Consider the following 21,421-nt stretch of genomic DNA (forward strand, 5'->3'; position numbering starts at 1 on the left):
GTATTATGAAAATAGAGAGGTAACTCATTCAGGGCCAAGACACCTCACCTTCTGAGGAGGGAGAGAGTTGCATACAGAGGGAGAAGCAGGAGTGAAAACAGGTGACCCCAAAAAGTATACATACATGCATATATGTGAAGAGTAACCATAAGCAATTGGTGTTACTCGAGTTTAAAGCTCAAATAGTAAGAAGGAAAAAAGATAAGGCTAAAGAATTAGAGCATCATTGATAAAGGATCCATTTCCCCCAAATTAAACAGTATTTGCTTTAGTCTGAAAGGAACCAGGAAACAGTGAAGGGTCTTAATCAGGAAGGTAGCAAGGGCCAATATGTGTTTTGCCAACATCACCACAGCTGGCAATTGTGTGGAGGACAGATCTGAAACGTGCGAGGGACAGAGACGTGGACAGCATTATCACAGTAAAGGCAGGAGAGTCTCAAAGGATGCAATCACAGAATGAGAAGGCAGTGAAACCCTACAGCATACCAACGCTTAGAGGCTAGGTAAAGAACTCCAGTGGACTTTAATAACCATCTTCCTTGGCTAGAGGAGCTTCTTCCATTTAAAAAAAAAAAAAAAGTTTTATTTTGTATTGGGGTATAGCTGATAACCGGGAGGATGGCAGGGCAACCCACTCCAGTATTCTTGCCTAGGGAACCCCATGGATGGAGGAGCTGGTGAGCTGCAGTCCAGAGGGTCGCAAAGAGTCAGACACGACTGAAGCGACTAAGCACCGCACAGACAGCAGAGCTGATTAAACGGTTCCCAGTCGGTGCTAGTGGCAAAGAATCTGTCTGCCAACACAGGAGACACAAGAGATGCAGAATTCTTGCCTGGAGAATCCCCACAGGCAGAGGAGCCTGGCAGGCCACAGTCCACGGGGTTGCAAAGAGTCGGACACGACTGAGGCAACGTAGCGCGCACGCATACTGATTAACAGTGTTGGAATAGTTTCGGGTGGACAGCAAAGGAACTCAGCCATACATATGCATGCATTCATTCTCCCCCAGACTCCGCTTTTATCCAGGCTGACACATAACACTGAGCAGAGTTCCATGTGCAGAGTTCTATGCTGTAGGTGGGGAGATTATTCTTGATTTGGGCAGTGTGCACACCTACATCCTGGTTATCCCACGATTAGATTGGTGTTCAAAAAAAAAAAAAAGCAAATGGTTTCATATGTGTATTTCGAACATACTCACTTGACTTCAGATTTATTTCATCCTCAGCAAAACTGTGCCAGTATGCAATTTTAATAAAGTTGGAGTATGAAACGCATATTTCTTATTAGATGGCACTAAAGCTACAAAGAGTGTTCTTGATGGTTAAATTACCTTACAGTGGAGAGAGAAAGAGCACAGCAAACAACTGCCTTTCCTCTGTTCCATGCTGGGTTATTTTATTCTTAGAGCCCGTGCACCGTCCAGGACAGAACAAGTACCTGGTCGTGTGCCCGCTGTACGTGCCAAGAACTGTTGTATCTACCCTGTGTGAAGCTGGATCACTTAGATAACAGTTGTTTTTCTTGATGTGGGTGATCTCACCCACTCCAATGACTTCAACCACCAGCTGCACACAGATGAATTCCAAATCTTTCCCTCTCTCCTAAGCTCTGGAGCCTTACCCATAATTGCCAACGAGACACTGTGGATTTCCTCCAACAACCTCCCACTTCAAATGCACAAAAGTAAGCCTGTTATCCTTCTTGTACACCTCTTCCTTCTTCTATAGTCACTATCTCCAAGAATGACCCTAAAATTTGCTCAGTTACCCAGGTCAGCTCAGATTCTTCTTTCTCCTATACTAACTGTATACCCACCTAATCCTACAGAATCTAATTTTTCTGATCAATGGGCTTCATCTCCTCTTTTCTACTTCTCATCCTCTGTCCTCTCCCAGCTTTGTGGTCCCTCACCCAACCAATCCTATCTCCAGGGCTTGATCATATTATTCCTTAAAGGTGTAAAATGGTTTTAACGGATTCCCATTGCCTTTTGAAAATTCTAGCTACTTCGAGGTCACAAGTCCCTCCATGACGTGGCTCCTGCCTAACTCCACAACGATGTATCTCATCTGTAGCTCCACCCTCAGGTGCCCCACTCATGTACACCCTGAGGCCCTGGTTGCAGCAGACTCCTGCACTCAGAGGATCTTACAGGCCACGCTGGTTTATGCCTTAAGGCTGTTCCTTCTTAGACCATGTCCTGTTTGCCCCTGCTCCATCCAGGCAGAAGCCTTCCTGTATTCGTGCTTCAGTTTATGTATTTCATCTTCCAGAAAACATTCTGATCACCCCTGTATATCCCCCTTTGTGTATCCATTATTGTCTACACCATCGTCTACAAAAACACTTAGAACATTGTATCATGCTAATTGTATCACATATTTGACTCTTTCTATAATAATGCAAGCTTTTTGAAGAGAAGAACTTTTTAATACTCATCTTTGCATCCCAGGAGCCTAGTTTGATTCCTGGCGCTCCCTTAACTGATGTTTATTGACACCAAAGCAGTTTTTAAAAACCGTATTCAGATGAATACATTTTTCTCTTTCCTTTAATTACTTTGTCATTTTGTAGCCAAAATATGGGGCTGGGGACTGACTTAGTATGGTGATTGCAGAGACTGAGGTCAAAGTCCAACTCTAATTGCAGATGTCTGATAGAGCACCTAGATAGCATATTGAAAAGCAGAGACATTACTTCGCCAACAAAGGTCCGTCTAGTCAAGGCTATGGTTTTTCCAGTGATCATGTATGGATGTGAGAGTTGGACTGTGAAGAACGCTGAGCACCGAAGAATTGATGCTTTTGAACTGTGGTGTTGGAGAAGACTCGTGAGAGTCCCTTGGACTGCAAGGAGATCCAACCAGTCCATTCTGAAGGAGATCGGCCCTGGGATTTCTTTGGAAGGAATGATGCTAAAGTTGAAACTCCAGTACTTTGGCAACTTCATGCGAAGAGTTGACTCATTGAAAAAGGCTCTGATGCTGGGAGGGATTGGGGGCAGGAGGAGAAGGGGATGACAGAGGATGAGATGGCTGGATGGCATCACTGACTCAATGGACGTGAGTCTTAGTGAACTCCGGGAGTTGGTGATGGACAGGGAGGCCTAGCATGTTGCGATTCATGGGGTCGCAAAGAGTCAGACACGACTGAGTAACTGAACTGAACTGAACTGATAGAGCACAGACCTAAAGGCAGGGAGGCCCCATCCAGACTCTGAAGAATAAGTGCCGTGCTCTATTAGCACTTTCTGTCATGGCTGTCCCTTATATTTGCTCTCCCTCACTCAGCGTGAGCATTCACTAACCAAGTCTTTTTGAATAAGTATTCAATAAGTATTTTTAAAGATCTCATTGTGTCCACATGAGTAGAGCTGTATCTGCATTTTCAAACAACATATCCACACTGGGAACATCTTGCTAAAACCGGCAAAGCAGAGAGCATTTCAGTTTGATACTGCTATAGAAATCTTAAAAATGTATATTTAATTTTATGATAGCCTAAATTTTAAGCTAGGCTATATGGTTGGTGCAATTATATTTTTTATATGCAATTCACTAAACTTAAGAATCTAAAGTAGTCATTGAGACACCTGAACAAGAATTAAATAATTTCTAATTTACCCAGTAATCATCTAACATAACAATACATGTCATATCTTTTGGCAAATACAAGACTAGATACAGTGAGTTAAAAAGGCAAGTGAAAATCTTATCCCAGTGTTTGAATTAAGTGTTTTTTTAAAAAACAAGGAACAGCTTATTTTATCAACAAAGTAGATTTAGGAAAATGCAATCCATAAAATTTCCTTTTAAAAATTACTCTCTTGTTCCACAGAGTCTAATTACATTCTGTTTCATTATAATTTTATCTGAACTCTATATGCTGTGCACAGCCTTGTAAATGAGTCATAGCATAACTATTCCCACTTTGTAGCCAGTTCTCCAGAGAAGCGAAGGAGAAAAGCAACAACTGCCTTTTAAGGAAATCAAACCTGTTTCTAGAGATAAACCTCTGTCCATTTCTATTTGAACATATTCTCAACAACCAAAAAACAGAACACTATAAAATACAGATCTAATGAGTGAGCCACCTGGCCAAATATATCTGTAGGTTTATTTAATGTTTCTCCTATGTTATAATCTATTACAGATAATCACATTACATAAACATGTGCACCTGGCCACATGTGAAATGGTAAAAAATGAAAGGACATTTCTTTATGCAAACATTGAAACATCTGGTTGCAGTTCAGGATTATATTTTGGCTACTTTATTAAATAAATTTGTTTTCAAAAGTAAAAAAGAAAACTTGCTGTTTCTAGGAAACTTGTAAAACATGGAATTTGTATTGCAAAGAATCTGAATAGAAAGCTAAATGGGAAAGACTGTAAAACGTAGGGCCACGCAGTAAACACTGTTCAATTAACTGATGGGAAAATGATCACCTTAATTTGGACTTCCCTCTAACTCTGCTCATTCACTGAATTTGAAAAGTGACAGAATACCAAATTTTAGTATATGGAAGCTTGAAATTTAGCTAATTTTCCAAATATTTTGCAATTGTTTTATTCTCCTTACATTATACCAAAATATGCCTGCCACCAGTCTTTTTCTCACTGTCTTAGAATTAACTAGAAAAATGACTCCTGGCATAATCAAATTTTTCTTTTAAATAAAGTACAAGTGATTGATATTTATCCAGTACCACAAATTCATTTTTACAGACTGAAATATTTTTAGTGTTGCTCCCTGGAAGTCATACATAAAAAGGAACACACATATACATATATGTACATATGGCTACATAGTATAAAGCTAGGTTTCATTTTTTTACTAAATTCTTTCCTACTTATCCAAACAACAAAGCTACAGCTGAAGAATTCAAAAATTAAAAAACTTGATTCCTAGCTATTGTCACAACACCCTGATGCCATTATTAAATCAGAAAATTGCAATGGCTGAACTCTAGAAATGTGAGGTGGTGGTGGCAGATGGGGGTGGGGATTGCTTTTAACCAAGTTACTTTTAATCTCCAAGATGATTAAAACAAATTTTTTTAAGTAGCAGAAATTTCCTGGAATTGAAAGAACACCATTATTTAAGGAAAATAAAAGGTTTATTGTAAAAAATAAATCCAGTAAAACATCTTGGAAAAAACATTTAAAATAATAATTACAAAAACTCAGATCTTACAGAAAACATAGGTGTATATTTCTTAGACTTTAGTGTAATAAAAGATTTTTTCTAACAAGACCCAAAAAATTAATTATAAAATTGTTGTTTGGCAAGATTGCTTATAAAATAGGGAAAAGCAGGCAATGCAATTAGTCCTGGTGGGTTCAAGGCAGTTAGTGGTGGTAAAGCTGTGGCTTTTTATGAGGGTAGCGGGGTAGGTATATGAGATAACCCTTAACCTCTGTGTGTGGAGGAGAGGAGGTATGAGGAAGCCTGCTGTGCCTTTGCTGTGCAGACACCCTTGGTCTTTATGGAGGGCTGGAGACCAGGGAGGGTGGTCATCATGTCTACACTGGGTGTGCTCTTCCTCTGTGTATGCAGAGCTCCTTGAACCTGGAAGATGGGTCTGAGAGCCTTTGGGGTCAGCTGGAACATAAGCTTCCTCTTGGTTCCTTTCTCATTCCGTCTATCTACCCATCCACCATCCATTCATCCACCCATCTATGCATTCATCCATCCACCCATTCATCCACCATCCACTATCCATCCATCCACCCATCTATCTATCCATCCATTTATGCATCCATCCACCCATTCATCCACCATCCACTATCCATCCATCCACCCATCTATCCATCCATCCGTTTATGCATCCATCCACTCATTCATCCACCATCCATCCATCCATCCAACGAAAAAAAAAATTAATTATAAAAGAAGATAATTGATATGTTTGGCTATATTGAAATTGTTGTTCATCCAAAGAAACCTTAAATAACATGAAAAGGTTATAAACCTTGTAAGTTCATTTAGTATACATCAAACTGACAAGGTTTATTATATGAAGAATGGATAAAGTTCTTATACTCATCAGTCATGAAGGATACAAATAACCTAAAAGAAAAATATTCTAGAGATATGAATAAGCAATTCACAGAAGAAAAAACACATATTGCCAAAAAAAACAAATGAAGAGATATTTGAATTACTGGGTGGTCAGAGAAATACAAATCAAGACCACAAGAGATAATATTTTACTGCCAAAAGAATGGCAAAAATTAAAAAATCTGATCAAGTGTTGGAGAAGATGTGGAGGCATAGGGTTCCTTAGGCATTGCTGGTGGAATTGTAAATCATGTATCTATTTGAAAAATCGTTTTCCTCCTAAGCTGATCATTTACAAACCTATGACCCAACAACTGTACTCCTGACTTTATAGCTAAAAGAAACCCTCACCCACTTGCAACAGGAGATGTTCTAGCAGCACTGCTCAGAGCAGCAAACACCCAGAGCAGCCCACATGTTCTTTGACAAGAAAATGACAGGTAAACTGTGAGATGTTCACACAGTGGAACATTACACATCCAACACAACAAATGCACAGGCTGCAGCCATGTGGATATATGCCAGTGGCAACATACTGAGAAAAACAAAGTCTCCAAAGACTAAAGGCAGCATGATGCCCTTCTTATAAAGTTAAAAATAACTAAACTTTCTTTAGAATGCATAAATATTCAATTCTATCTCAGTCCCAAAGAAAGGCAATGCCAAAGAATGCTCAAACTACTGCACAATTGCACTCATCTCCCATGCCAGTGAAGTAATGCTCAAAATTCTCCAAGCCAGGCTTCAACAGTATGTGAACCGTGAACTTCCAGATGTTCAAGCTGGTTTTAGAAAAGGCAGAGGAACCAGAGATCAAATTGCCAATATCTGCTGGATCATTAAAAAAGCAAGAGAGTTCCAGAAAAACATCTACTTCTGCTTTATTGACTATGCCAGAGCCTTTGACTGTGTGGATCACAATAAACTGTGGAAAACTCTGAAAGAGATGGGAATACCAGACCACCTGACCTGCCTCCTGAGAAATCTGTATGCAGGTCAGGAAGCAACACTTAGAACTGGACATGGAACAACAGACTGTTTCCAAATCGGGAAAAGAGTACGTCAAGGCTGTATATTGTCACTCTGCTTATTTAACTTATATGCAGAGTACATCATGAGAAATACTGGGCTGAATGAAGCACAAGCTGGAATCAAGATTGCTGGGAGAAATATCAATAACCTCAGACATGCAGATGACGTCACCCTATGGCAGAAAGCGAAGAAGAACTAAAGAGCCTGTTGATGAAAGTGAAGGAGGAAAGTGAAAAAGTTGGCTTAAAGCTCAACATTCAGAAAACTAAGATCATGGCATCTGGTCCCACAACTTCATGGCAAATAGATGCGGAAACAATGAAAACTGTCAGATTTTATTTTCTTGGGCTCCAAAATCACTGCAGATGGTGATTGCAGTCATGAAATTAAAAGACACTTACTCATTAGAAGAAAAGTTATGACCAACCTAGAGAGCATATTGAAAAGCAGAGACATTACTTTGCCAACAAAGGTCCATCTAGTCAAAGCTATGGTTTTTCCACTAGTCATGCATGGATGTGAGAGTTGGACTATAAAGAAAGCTGAGTGCTGAAGAATTGATGCTTTTGAACTGTGGTGTTGGAGAAGACTCTTGAGAGTCCCTTGGATTGCAAGGAGATCAATCCAGTCCATCCTAAAGGAAATCAGTGCTGAATATTCATTGGAAGGACTGATGCTGAAGCTGAAACTCTAATACTTTGGCCACCTGATGCGAAGAACTGACTCACTGGAAAAGACCCTGATGCTGGGAAAGATTGAAGGCAGGAGGAGAAGGAGATGGCAGAGAATGAGATGGTTGGATGGCATCATCGACTCAATGGACATGAGTTTGAGTAAGCTTTGGGAGTTGTTGATGGACAGGGAGGCCTGGCGTGCTGCAGTCCATGGGGTCACAAAGAGTTGGACATGACTGAGCGACTGAACTGAACTGAAATATTCAATTAAACTATATAAAAAGAAAGGCAAGTAATAATAAATACAGAATTCAGGATGATGCTTACCTTGAGTCCGTAGAGGCAGGATAATATAGTGGGAGGTAAGGGCAGGTTATTTTTTTAGTTTTTGGTTAGGAAGTTGAGATCACATGTACTTATGACATTGTTAAAAATAGCTTAAGAAATGTGCTATGCACTAAGGATTATAATTACTCCAATTCTGTGTTCATGTTGTCCAAATCATTCAAATAAATAAAAATTCCCAGTCTCCAGCTTAGACACTTTTGGAAGGCACTGTTTTTTAGAACAAATAACAGCCTTGTTTGTTTGTTTTTCTGTTCTTTTGTAGAAAATTTTTTACATCTAATATTTTCTATTAGTTAAGAATACTTCTAAATATCAAAATAAAATACTTAGCACTAAGTTCAAGAGATTTAATCCTTCCCGAACAACTCTAACTTTGCTATAAGAGTAATTACCTTGTCTTTCTCTCTTTCTCCTGCTAATATGCTAAAAAACACTTTCCTAAACCTCTTTTCTCTCAAATAGATGCCATCTTCACTCTTTCTGTTTTCTCACCCAAATCCTCTTATGTGTCAATGTATGGTCTTGTCATCCTTTTCCTTAAACCCTGAAATATTTGTCACTGATAAGCAATTCCTTAAGATATTCTCCTTTCTTAACATACCAGAAATGCTTATGCTCTTTCTGTCTCTCTTGTGATCTCTTTTAACTTCGTTTTCTCTGTCCAAACTCTGTATGCTGATCTTCTCCAAGATTCTGTCCTGTATCCTCTTTGCTTCTTGCTTCATGTGTTTCAGCCATTTCCCCAGATGAACTCTAGTACTGGTAACTTTCCCAAGTCGGACTTATACTCTTAACTCTTCACTACACAGCAACTTCTGGATGTCCAAATTCAATTTATTTAGAATGAAATTTATTTTCTTTTCTCATAAATGCTACATCCATCCCTTTGTCTTCCAAGATAAAACCTCCAACTACAGTCCACTCTTCTCCTATTCTTGCCATCCACAGCTATATATTTTTAATATATCTGTGTTTCTTATTTTTCAGCCCCAGTGCCCTCAGCCTAATCTAGAGTCTCATTATTTATTTGTCATTGGTGGAGGTGGTTTAGTCACTAAATCTGTCCGACTCTTGTAACCCCATGGACTGTAGCCCGCCACGCTCCTCTGTCCATGTGATTTCCTTGGCAAGAACACTTGGGTGGGTTACCATTTCCTTGTCCAGGGATCTTCCCAAACCAGGGATCAAACCTAGGTCTCCTGCATTGCATGTGGATTCTTCAATGACGAAGCCACTGGAATATTCTAACCACCTCCTTCCTATTATTCTCCCTCCTCCAAGCTCCACCTTTCAACCCATCTCCACATTACTGTCAGTCATCTTTCTAAGCATGCTCTAGATCATGCCAGTCCCCTGTTTAAAAATCTTTAATGAGAATTCGAAAGAAAGTGTTTATAACAAACAAGATGATGCGTTTGAAAGGAAGAAGACAGTGACTTTTAATCCCTGGTTCTTCTCAGTTTCTCAGTTAATAAGTTCAAGAGAGTCTAAAATTTGGTATCTTTTCACTCTTTCCATGATGGTGAGATGTGAAGACCTTCATTATAGCCTTTCTTACAAAGACTTGAGTCTGACACAAGTGTTTCATGCAAACCATAGAAAATGAGTATAAAATTTCAAATGTTATTATAGTGACCAGTGAACTTTTATGCATACATAAAGGAAAGAACAATAAAAGAAAGAAGGCCAAAATATCAGATTGATAGTATCTGATTGAATTCTGTCTAACACATACTTCACTGAGATTTATCCAGTACTCATAAAAGAGATCATTATAGCACTGAAACAGAACAATTTCTCAGAAGATACGAGCCTCTGCAGTGGCTTGCTGTCCATTCACCATGCCATGCTCGTGCATGCTTTAGTGCGCATGTGCAAGGTGTTCCCTAGGCCTGGAACGACTTTACCCAGTTCAGGGTCCAGTTTGAATAGTGATTCCTCTGTATAGTTCCTTGATGCTACTATGCAGAACTAATTTATTCATGGTTTTTATTTTATAATACAGTATATATTCTTCTCTTTAAAACCTTGTCACCTTCTTAATAGTTATAAATCTGCCTCTTCCATGGAGGTTTGCCTTTCTTAAGAGTAAAGACAATGTCTCATTTATCCCAGAATTTAGCATATTTGTGGTATAACAAATATATTTTGTCTTTGTTGGTAATACCTGGCACAAAACTCCTTAAATCCCTGGAATTTCCTGAGTGAGGGGTGGCTTTCATTATTCATAAGGAATCTTTTTGAGCACACCTGGGTTTGTATAATGAGGTGACTGAGAGCAGGACTCCTGGATACCCTCAGGATGAGGCTGGTCACTAGAAAGACCAAGTGATTAGGAAATTTCAGCCCCACCCATTGACCTCAGGAAGGGAAAGAGGAGGTGTTGCATTTTAAGCTCTATAAAATCTTGAATAACAAGATTTGAACTTCTGGGTTGATGAGCACAACACTCGAGAAGGTGCTGAGCCCTATATCCAATAAGGAACAGACGTTGCTACACTCAGGAGTCTTCATGACTTTCTCCTACATACCTCTGTATCTGGCTGTCCATCTGTCTCCTTTATAATATCTTTTATAATAAACTGGCTCAGTTCAGTCACTCAGTTGTGTCCGACTCTTTGTGACCCCATGGACTGCAGCACACCAGGCTTCTCTGTCCATCACCAATTTCAGAGCTTACTCAAACTCATATCCATCAAGTTGGTGATGCCATCCAACCATCTCATCATCTGTCGTCCCCTTCTCCTCCAGCCTTCAATCTTTCCCAGCATCAGGGTCTTTTGAAATGAGTCAGTTCTTCGCATCAGGTGGCCAAAGTATTGGAGCTTCAGCTTCAGCATCAGTCCCTCCAATAAATATTCAGGACTAATCTGCTTTAGGATAGACTGGTTGGATCTCCTTGCAATCCAAGAGACTCTCAAGAGTCTTCTCCAACACCATAGTTCAAAAGCATCAATTCTTCAGTGCTCAGCTTTCTTTATAGTCCAACTCTACATCCATACATGGCTAGTGGAAAAACCATAGCTTTGACTAGATGGACCTTTGTTGGCAAAGTAATGTCACTGCTATTTAACATGCTGTCTAGGTTGATTGGTCATAGCTTTTCTTCCAAGGAGCAAGCATCTTTTAATTTCATGGCTGCAGTCACCATCTGCAGTGATTTTGGAGCCCCCCAAATTAAAGTCTCTCACTGTTTCCATTGTTTCCCTATCTATTTGCCATGAAGTGATGGGACCAGATGCCCTGATCTTAGTTTGCTGAATGTTGAGTTTTAAGCCTCATCTTTCACTTTCATCAAGAGGCTCTTTAGTTCTTCTTTGCTTTCTGCCATAAGGGTGGTGTCATCTGCATATCTGAGGTTATTGATATTTCTCCCAGCAATCTTGATTCAAGCTTGTGCTTCATCCAGCTCAGTATTTCTCATGATGTACTCTGCATAGAAGTTAAATAAACAGGGTGACAATATATAGCCTTGACAATATACTCCTTTCCCGATATGGAAACTGTTATTCTATGTCCAATTCTAATTGTTGCTTCTTGACCTGCATACAGATTTCTCAGGAGGCAGGTCAGATGGTCTGGTATTCCTATCTCTTTAAGAATTTTCCAGTCAAAGGCTTTGGCATAGTTAATAAAGCAGAAGTAGATGTTTTTCTGGAACTCTCTTGCTTTTTTGATGATCCAACAGATGTTGGCAATTTAATCTCTGGTTCCTCCGCCTTTTCTAAATCCAGCTTGAACACCTGGAAGTTCATGGTTCACACACTGTTGTAGTCTGGCTTGGAGGATTTTGAGCATTACTTTGCTAGCATGTGAGATGAGTGCAATTCTGCAGTAGTTTGAACATTCTTTGGCATTGCCTTTCTTTGGGATTGGAATGAAAACTGACCTTTTCCAGTCCTGTGGCCACTGCTGAGTCTTCCAAGTTTGCTGGCATATTGAGTGCAGCACTTTCACAGCATCATCTTTCAGGACTTGAAATAGCTCAACTGGAATTCCATCACCTCCACTAGCTTTGTTCATAGTGTTGCTATCTAAGGTCCAGTTGACTTCACTTTCCAGGATGTCTGGCTCTAGGTGAGTGATCACACCATCGTAGTTATCTGGGTCTTGAAGATCTTTTTGTACAGTTCTTCTGTGTATTCTTGCCACCTCTTCTTAATATCTTCTGCTTCTGTTAGATCTATATCATTTCTGTCCTTTATTGTGCCCATCCTTGCATGAAAAGTTCCCTTGGTATCTCTAATTTTCTTGAAGAGATCTCTAGTCTTTCCCTTTCTATTCAGTTCAGTTCAGTTCAGTTCAGTTGCTCAGTTGTGTCCTACTCTTTGCAACCCCAAGGACTGCAGCACGCCAGGCCTCCCTGTCCATCACCAACTTCTGGAGTTTGCCCAAACTCATGCCCATCGAGTTGGTGATGCCATCCAACCATCTCATCCTCTGTTGTCCCCTTCTCCTCCTGCCTTCAATCTTTCCCAGCATCAGGGTCTTTTCAAATGAGTCAGCTCTTTGCATCAGGTGGCCAAAATACTGGAGTTTCAGCTTCAACATCAGTCCTTACAATGAATATCAAGACTGATTTCCTTTAGGATGGACTGGATTGATCTCCTTGCAGTCCAAGTGACTCTCAAGAGTCTTCTCCAACACCAGAGTTCAAAAGCATCAATTATTCAGCACTCAGCCTCTTTATAATCCAACTCTCACATCCATACACGGCTACTGGAAAAACCATAGCCTTGACTAGACAGACCTTGTTGGCAAAATAATGTCTCTGTTTTTTAATATGCTGTCTAGGTTGGTCAACTATTTTAGTTTACAGATAGTATTTTGCTGGCAAAGGTCCATATAGTCAAAGCTATGGTTTTTCCAGTAGTCATGTATAGATGTGAGAGTTGGACCATAAAGAAAGCTGAGTGCCAAAGAACTGATGTTTTAACTGTGGTGCTAGAGAAGACTCTTGAGAGTCCCTTGGACTACAAGGAGATCAAACCAGTCAATTTGAAAGAAAATCAACCCTGAATATTCATTGGAAGGACTGATCCTGAAGCTGAAGCTCCAATACTTCAGCCACATAATGCAAAGCACCAACTCACTGGAAAAGACTCTGATGCTGGGAAAGATTGAGGGCAGGAGGAAAAGGGGGTAACAGAGGATGAGATGGTTAGATGGCATCATCAACTCAATGGACGTGTGTTTGAGCAAAGTCGGGGAGATAGTGAAGGACAGGAAAGCCTGGTGTGCTGCATTCCATGGGGTTGCGAAGAGTCAGACATGACTGAGCAACTGAACAACAACAGATACTTTTTGGTTACAGATAACAACTTCTAGGAGGAGTCAGAGATAAGCACCCAGGCTGTGCTCTCTGTAAATCACACAGATATGAGTATGATCTCGATGCCCCCAGGGACACTAATAATTGGAAGTTTGCTAGCTGCTCCTCCATGCACAGGGACAAGTTCACTCACATCCTTCAACAGCAGCCTTCCCGAGGATGGATGTGGCCCATAATCCACCCATATCCACCCCTTCAACCACTCTTTCCAGAAGAACTCAGGACAAAGTTGCCTTTCTCCTAAGAGTGCAGGGGTTCCTATGTACAAAGCTGGAGAGCTGTAAAAACTTCAGGGGCTTAAACTGTGCTGTCTCCAGGCCTTGCCATCCCCAACTATGTATGAGAAGGGAGGGCCAGAGCACACCTCTCCACAGCACTTGTCACACATTGACCCGATCATCTCATCCCCTGTCGTCCCCTTCTCCTCTTGCCCTCAATCTTTCCCAGCATCAGGGTCTTTTCAAATGACTCGGCTCTTCCCATCAGGAGACCAAAGTATTGGAGCTTCAGCTTCAGGACCAGTCCTTCATAAAAACTAAATACAGGTTTTGCAATACAGTTTATAAATTAAACATCCCTCAAAAAAAAAAAAAATTCTAAAACCTAAATTTCAATGAGGTGTTTCTGAAAAGAAAGGCTTCTCTTAAACCTACCCTATCAATTTAAAGAAAACAATACTAAAATGATATTTATAACAATACTTTTATAATATGGCTTTATCATGTATAAAACCTACTTTCACATATCTTTCAAAGACCTTATTTCTTTAAAGTAAGTTTTTAAAAATCTGATTTATCTGACAATGACATCTTGATAATTACATGGAAAGCTGCAAACCCTCATTCCCTGGACACTAATACCGTCTTGTTCATTACTTTTAAACACTGATCATCTTTATGCAAAATTTTTATCCTGAAACAATCTAGAAATTTAATAGAACTGGAACATGTGGGAATTTTTTTTCCTCTCAGTTTTCTTTTAAGACATTTTAGAAATTACCAATCATGATCAATACTTTTAAGTGTTTTTTTTTTGTAATTTTATTTTATTTTTAAACTTTACATAATTGTATTAGTTTTGCCAAATATCAAAATGAATCCATCACAGGTATACATGTGCTCCCCATCCTGAACCCTGCTCCCTCCTCCCTCCCCATACCATCCCTCTGGGCCGTCCCAGTGCACTAGCCCCAAGCATCCAGTATCATGCATTGAACCTGGACTGGCATCTCGTTTCATACATGATATTTTACATGTTTCAATGCCATTCTCCCAAATCTTCCCACCTTCTCCCTCTCCCACAGAGTCCATAAGACTGTTCCATACATCAGTATCTCTTTTGCTGTCTTGTACACAGGGTTATTGTTATCATCTTTCTAAATTCCATATATATGTGTTAGTATACTGTATTGGTGTTTTTCCTTCTGGCTTACTTCACTCTGTATAATAGGCTCCAGTTTCATCCACCTCATTAGAACAGATTCAAATGAATTCTTTTTAATGGCTGAGTAATACTCCATTGTGTATATGTACCACTGCTTTCTTATCCATTCATTTGCTGATGGACATCTAGGTTGCTTCCATGTCCTGGCTATTATAAACAGTGCTGCGATGAACAATGGGGTACACGTGTCTCTTTCCCTTCTGGTTTCCTCAGTGTGTATGCCCAGCAGTGGGATTGCTAGATCATAAGGCAGTTCTATTTCCAGTTTTTTAAGGAATCTCCACACTGTTCTCCATAGTGGCTGTACTAGTCTGCATTCCCACCAACAGTGTAAGAGGGTTCCCTTTTCTCCACACCCTCTCCAACATTTATTATTTGTAGACTTTTGGATCGCAGCCATTCTGACTGGTGTGAAATGGTACCTCATAGTGGTCTTGATTTGCATTTCTCTGATAATGAGTGATATTGAGCATCTTTTCATGTGTTTGTTAGCCATCTGTATGTCTTCTTTGGAGAAATGTCTATTTAGTTCTTTGGCCCATTTTTTGATTGGGTCATTTATTTTTCTGGAGTTGAGCTGTAGGAGTTGCTTGTATATTTTTGAGATTAGTTGTTTGTCAGTTGCTTCATTTGCTATTATTTTCTCCCATTCTGAAGGCTGTCTTTTCACCTTGCTGATAGTTTCCTTTGATGTGCAGAAGCTTTTAAGGTTAATTAGGTCCCATTTGTTTATTTTTGCTTTTATTTCCGATATTCTGGGAGGTGGGTCATAGAGGATCCTGCTGTGATGTATGTCAGAGAGTGTTTTGCCTATGTTCTCCTCTAGGAGTTTTATAGTTTCTGGTCTTATGTTTAGATCTTTAATCCATTTTGAGTTTATTTTTGTGTATGGTGTTAGAAAGTGTTCTAGTTTCATTCTTTTACAAGTGGTTGACCAGTTTTCCCAGCACCACTTGTTAAAGAGAGTGTCTTTAATCCATTGTATATTCTTGCCTCCTTTGTCAAAGATAAGGTGTCCTTTTTAAGTGTTTTGAAGTGAAAGTATGTTACCTAGATTGTATGACCTTGACATTTACATATTTATCTGCCAGAAGGAATTGTATTGACTAGCATACTAATATGGAGAAGGCAATGGCACCCCATTCCAGTACTCTTGCCTGGAAAATCCCATGGACAGAGGAGCCTGGTGGGCTCAGTCCATGGGGTCGCTAAGAGTTGGACACAACTGAGTGACTTCACTTTCACTTTTCATTTTCATATATTGGAGAAGGAAATGGCAACCCACTCCAGTGTTCTTGCCTGGAGAATCCCAGGGACAGGGGAGCCTGGTAGGCTGCTGTCTATGGGGTCGCACAGAGTCGGACACAACTGAAGCGACTTAGCAGCAGCAGCAGTAGCAGCAGCAGCATACTAATGAGTGACATGTACATGATTAGAAATTTTCTCCTTATATATAATAGTTGACCCCAAATTAATTCAGATAGTCTTCATTTTCACCAAAAAAATATATAGCATATTCTCAGAGTAGTAATCTTACTTTTAGGGATTAATTCTATAGAAATGATCAGATAAGTACACAAACATATTTTATATATGCAAAGTATTCATTTGAGTGGAAAATTATAAATAACTTATATGTTCAGTAGGGGATGGGTTACAGAAATTATGGCCAATCCATACATGTAACACTATGCAGTTACTAAAAAGATGATGTAAATTGGGACTCACTGACACAGAAAGATGTTCATGTTGTGTGTTTAATAAGAGAATACATTTAGTACCATTTCATTTACATGGAATTGAATGTAGGTGTGATTGTAAGTTGGCATGTGTGAAGAGAAAGAGGGAACTAAGGAAAATATCACCAAAACGTTAATAATGTGCTATTTCTGGATGGTATAATTTTTACTTTATTTTTATCCTTTTCTGTAATATTTGAATATTTTAACAATGACAATATGTCATTTTTATAACCTAAAAATAAAAGCCATTTTCAGTTCTAGCTATTTTAATTTTTTTTTTAATATAGAATTTAATCCATCTGTGGGGAGGAACTATGATTGGATTCAAAATACTGCACTTTGAGATGTGGAAGTAAACTAATCAAGGCCAGGTTTACCAAGGACTGTCTCTTGTTTTTCTTTGACACAGTTTACCCAAATGAGAGGGGTTTAAAGAATAGATGAAGAGTATCAAACACATTCCCTCTTCTCCATCAAATTAGAATTTGTCATAGAAGTCCAGTGAGGTCAGAATGAGTGGTTTTACTCTGTGAGATAATCTCTACCTAATCTCTACCTGGAGTTTCTAGTAGGGTAAGAAAAACAAACTTAAAGGCTCTTAATCATGTCAGATCCAGAGTTTGAAAAAAGAAATTAGATTTATAAAAACATCAGTTCTATTTAAATCCATGAATTCTTAGTGATACTTTTAAAATAGTTGATTACATTCATGTATGATAGTGAACTATCTTTTTATTTAGAAAAGTAATAAAGAAAGGGAAAGAATAAAGCATTTATTAAAAAAACATTAGAAAATGCTGAATTCAGAACTCACTGCAATACAATTTTCATTATTAAAAAAGTAAAATATAGCAAAAAAGCACATTAAATCAATGTCATTTGAGATTTTTTGCTTATTTGTTTATAACACATATATCCTACAAATTGTGATTTGGTGAAATGAGACTTTCAGTCCCATAGAAATGCCTTATAAAGAATTGCCTTTTTGCAGAAAACACTGCTTTATTTTTTCACGTTAACAGAGGAAATATGACCATTCATGGGTGTTTTCGTTCATCTATTATCTTCTTGATTTGAAGTAGATTCTAGCTATAAGGCACTTTATGTGTTCTATCAATAAATCTTTCCCTTTATAAGTAGAGAAATGGGGAGTCAGAGAGTTTTAGTTGAGGTAGCAGAGTAAACTCAAGTTAGACCAGTGCCTAAAATTCAGGTCTCCTGATTTCCAGTTCGGTCAATGATCTTTTTGCTGAACCTCTTAAATTGGCATCTGGTTACTAGATAATATCAAATCAATAGGAACACACACACTTACAAAGCATATATATGACCCTTATAATCACTCTTTAAACAAACTGCTCATTTAAAAAAACACCAGATAAAGCTTCAGCAAAATCAGGCTTTCCAGTAGTTGCTACCTCACACTACAGAATAGAAGATACACATCTACTCATCCATCCATTTATTCAACAACTTTTCAGTAAGTACATGGCGCATTTAAGTCCCTAGTTACACATGTATGTATGTTATCCACATTAAAGAGCCCTGTTTTAGGAGATACAAGAACTAGGCTCCTGCTTTCAAAGAGCAAACGTGACAATATAAGCATGGAAAATGCAAATTTTTAAACCAGGGATACCAATGAGCAACAGGCCTCTTTATCACAGCCATTAGCTCCATCAGAATAGTAATATTTGCTTGTTAAGTACAAAATAAGAAGGCATACTGTGATCTGAAGCCACCCTTTGCTACCTTGGCTCCAGGACTCTGGGGTCTGAGTAAGAGCTGTGGTTTGATGGTAACGTGAGTACTTCTAAAGGAAGAATGCCCTTGTTACATGCTGTGCTAACCTGCACCACAGACCCCTTCTGCCTGCCCTTTACCCTCTTTAATCCTGCAGCAGAATCGTCTCCTGGCTCCCACTTGCCTTTGATACAGATTCTGAACTTCAATTCATTTACCTTTATCGTTCAAAACATTTATCCTTAAAGCTTCCGACAAAACTCATGAACTTCCTCAAACAATAAGTCCTTGTTTTCGACTGAAAGTGATTTTATCCCTTACTAAATGAAAAAGGAGAAACGTTATTAATCAGGTAAAAAATAATAGTCTTTATTGCATACCTTTTATGGACTGGGAGAAATAAATACAGAGAAACATTCCATTGCAGAAAAGATCAAGGTCAAAGTCACAGAGACCTGGGAGAAGAATAAACATGTCATGTTCAGGAGAAAATGAGAACCGCCTCCCAGGAGGAAGCAAGCTGCTCAGACCAGAGACAACGATAGGAGGCAAAGGACCTAAAACCTTGAAAAGGAGTTTCTCGGAGTGAAGGACTGGACCATGGAAACACACTCCTGGAAAGTAATTCTCCAACCTAGTTCATACTAGTTCAGCTCTGAATTGAAAAATCCAGCATGTTGTTACCTTTCCATGAAAATCAATTAAGGAAGAGAGACTTATATACAGCTTTCTCTTTTGTGCTCTCTCTCTGTCTCTTTCTCTCTCTTTCAGACACACACACACACACTCGATATTATTCCTTTTTCTTATGCAGATAGGCGATATCACATTTGGTGTCTTAATTTGCTTAGGAAGCTATAGGGGGAAAGAGACGTAAAAAGAACTAGATAAAGAATGAGAAGAGAATGGGGGCCGTGAAGTAGGGATTTTCCTTCTCAAATAAAAAAAAGAAGCTGAGAGTAAGAGTAGCTGACGGTAATGAACAACAGAATGGAATAACTATCATAATGGGGTCCTTAATTGAATTCACGTCTACCCTCAGCCCAGCGCCCGCAGCTGAAGGAAGCCCTTGGTAACTCACTCATCATGAAGCCGCATGGCCATTTTGGCTCGGAGGAAGCAGACAACGACGGGCTTCCTCTCTCAGATTGCAGCTCTGCCTCAGGATGAAACTGTTCTGATCAACGTTTCCCCATCTGGCAGGCAGGCGGCCAAAAGATTGGAGCCCTGAAAATGGATCACTGCGTTTTGACTCTCTGCAGCAGCCAATACATGTAATATAATATTTACGCAATTCAACCTAATATCAGTCATGCTGAGCACCATCCCATGGAAAATGTTATGCTTTTCATGAAAGAAATAAAAATAAAGGTGACTGTTATGGTCGTATCTGACTCCCAAAGCCTAAGCTTTTCACAAACTATTTTTCATTTTAGCTTCATCTTGACTGATGAAAATAACTCTCCACTGTTTGAAAAGCTAAAAACATCAAGAGTGTAACTATTACCATTTACTTAGAAAAAGCAGCCTTATATAGTAATAACGTCTTCTAATTTAGCAGACAAGGGTTGTGGAGGTGGAGGCTGGGGAGGGATTGAAAGGCTCATTAGCCTTCCCCTAAAGGCCCTGGCACAGAGTTTTCCTGACTATTCAGAGATCAGTGTCCTATATTTACTTACCAGGGAACAATTTATTTTTCTTTTATATTTTCAAAGCACTTGAAATGATTCCCTCTCTTCGTGATGGTTTCCATATGCTGCTTCCAGTGAAAGGGCAGTGGCTTACTCAGTGAGCATAAGGCCACATTCTGAAACCATTACATGCCATCTCACAGGGAGAGACCCCGAGGACCGCAGAAGCCCCTTCTTAGGACAGATATCCGGATCTCAAAAAGCATTGCATGGAAGACAGCAGATAACCCTTCAATTTTATAAAGGTTGGTTAAATAAAATTGGGATAACCACAGATGTGGTAGTAGTAATTTTTTTTAAACACCTGAATGTTTCCTGTGTTTTAAGTAATTTGCACGTGCGATTTCCAACCCTGAAAACAATGCTCAGAGCTAACACTATCCCCATTTGATAAATGAGAAAACCGAGGCGCAGAGACTAAGATGATTGAAAGAGTCAGAGTTGACTTACTCTAAACAGAGCTCAACAGCACTATAGGTGACTAATTCTTCATGGCTTGAGGTATTTTCCTTTTAAAAATCTGTACTCAGGAAAAATTAACACAACATTGTAAATCAACTATAGTCCAATAAAAAAAAAAGTGTACTATTTTTTTTTTAAGTGTACTATTTTTAAGTGGGATAATTATTTTATTTGGCCTTGTAAAACATATAACTTAAGGATTTACTGCCTCAACCTGAGTAAACTACATAAGAAAGCAATCTCAATTCATAATTGATAGCTGCATACATTTTGTGAAATGTTGCATCTTATTAAAACTGAAATTTTTCCCTGGGTAAAATAATCATCACAAATAGTTTATTTAGCTTTTGTGCTCTTAACTTTCATTAGGTATCTGGAAAAAAGGGACTGGACTGCTTTTCTTAATTTCTGAAAAAAAAAAAAATTTGTGTAGAAGACAGTTTGTTGTTGTTGTTTAGTCACTAAGTCGCATCTGACTCTTTGTGACCCCACAGACTATAGCCTGCCAGGCTCCTCTGTCCAAGAGATTTCCTAGGCAAGAATACTGAAATGGGTTGCCATTTCCTTCTCCAGGGATGGAGTCCAGGGATGGAATCCAGGTCTCCTGCATCGCAGGTGGATTCTTTACCACTGAGGCACTAAGGAAGCCCAGAAGACAGTTACTTCCTCCTCTAACTAGAATTATAATAACAATGACAGACTCCTTTACTGCATGATCACTATGTATCAAATATGATCTTAACATAGAACATTTCAAAATTATCACAAGACATATTATTAACTGATTGCTTGGCTCTCCAGATGCCTCACCTGTAAAACTGGTGACATTTTTTTTTTTTCTGTAAAAACAGCAATTCCATTACATAGTATGCCATTTTACAGATGA

General features: G+C 39.1%; 2 protein-coding genes and 1 long non-coding RNA gene across 10 annotated transcripts in view; 1 reads left to right on the forward strand and 2 right to left on the reverse strand.

Annotated features, from left to right (window-relative positions):
* Positions 1-20,656, forward strand: part of LOC133249993 (uncharacterized) — a 350,474-nt gene extending 329,818 nt beyond the window's left edge. For 2 of the 7 annotated variants that reach the window (XR_009737194.1, XR_009737199.1), the window contains 2 exons: positions 18,810-19,003; positions 19,425-20,655. This is a non-coding gene — a long non-coding RNA (uncharacterized LOC133249993). Of the gene's footprint in view, positions 1-655; positions 5,277-18,809; positions 19,004-19,424 lie in introns of those variants that run through there. The other 5 variants (XR_009737201.1, XR_009737197.1, XR_009737198.1 and 2 more) reach the window with 5 other exon arrangements.
* MYOZ2 (myozenin 2) overlaps positions 1-21,421 on the reverse strand; it is a 385,146-nt gene that overhangs the window by 305,742 nt on the left and 57,983 nt on the right. The window lies entirely within an intron of this gene.
* The window catches only part of SYNPO2 (synaptopodin 2), a 204,923-nt gene that overhangs the window by 172,983 nt on the left and 10,519 nt on the right, over positions 1-21,421 (reverse strand). The window lies entirely within an intron of this gene.

Source organism: Bos javanicus, chromosome 6 (assembly GCF_032452875.1).
Source record: "Bos javanicus breed banteng chromosome 6, ARS-OSU_banteng_1.0, whole genome shotgun sequence".
In the NCBI taxonomy this organism is placed as follows: domain Eukaryota; kingdom Metazoa; phylum Chordata; class Mammalia; order Artiodactyla; family Bovidae; genus Bos; species Bos javanicus.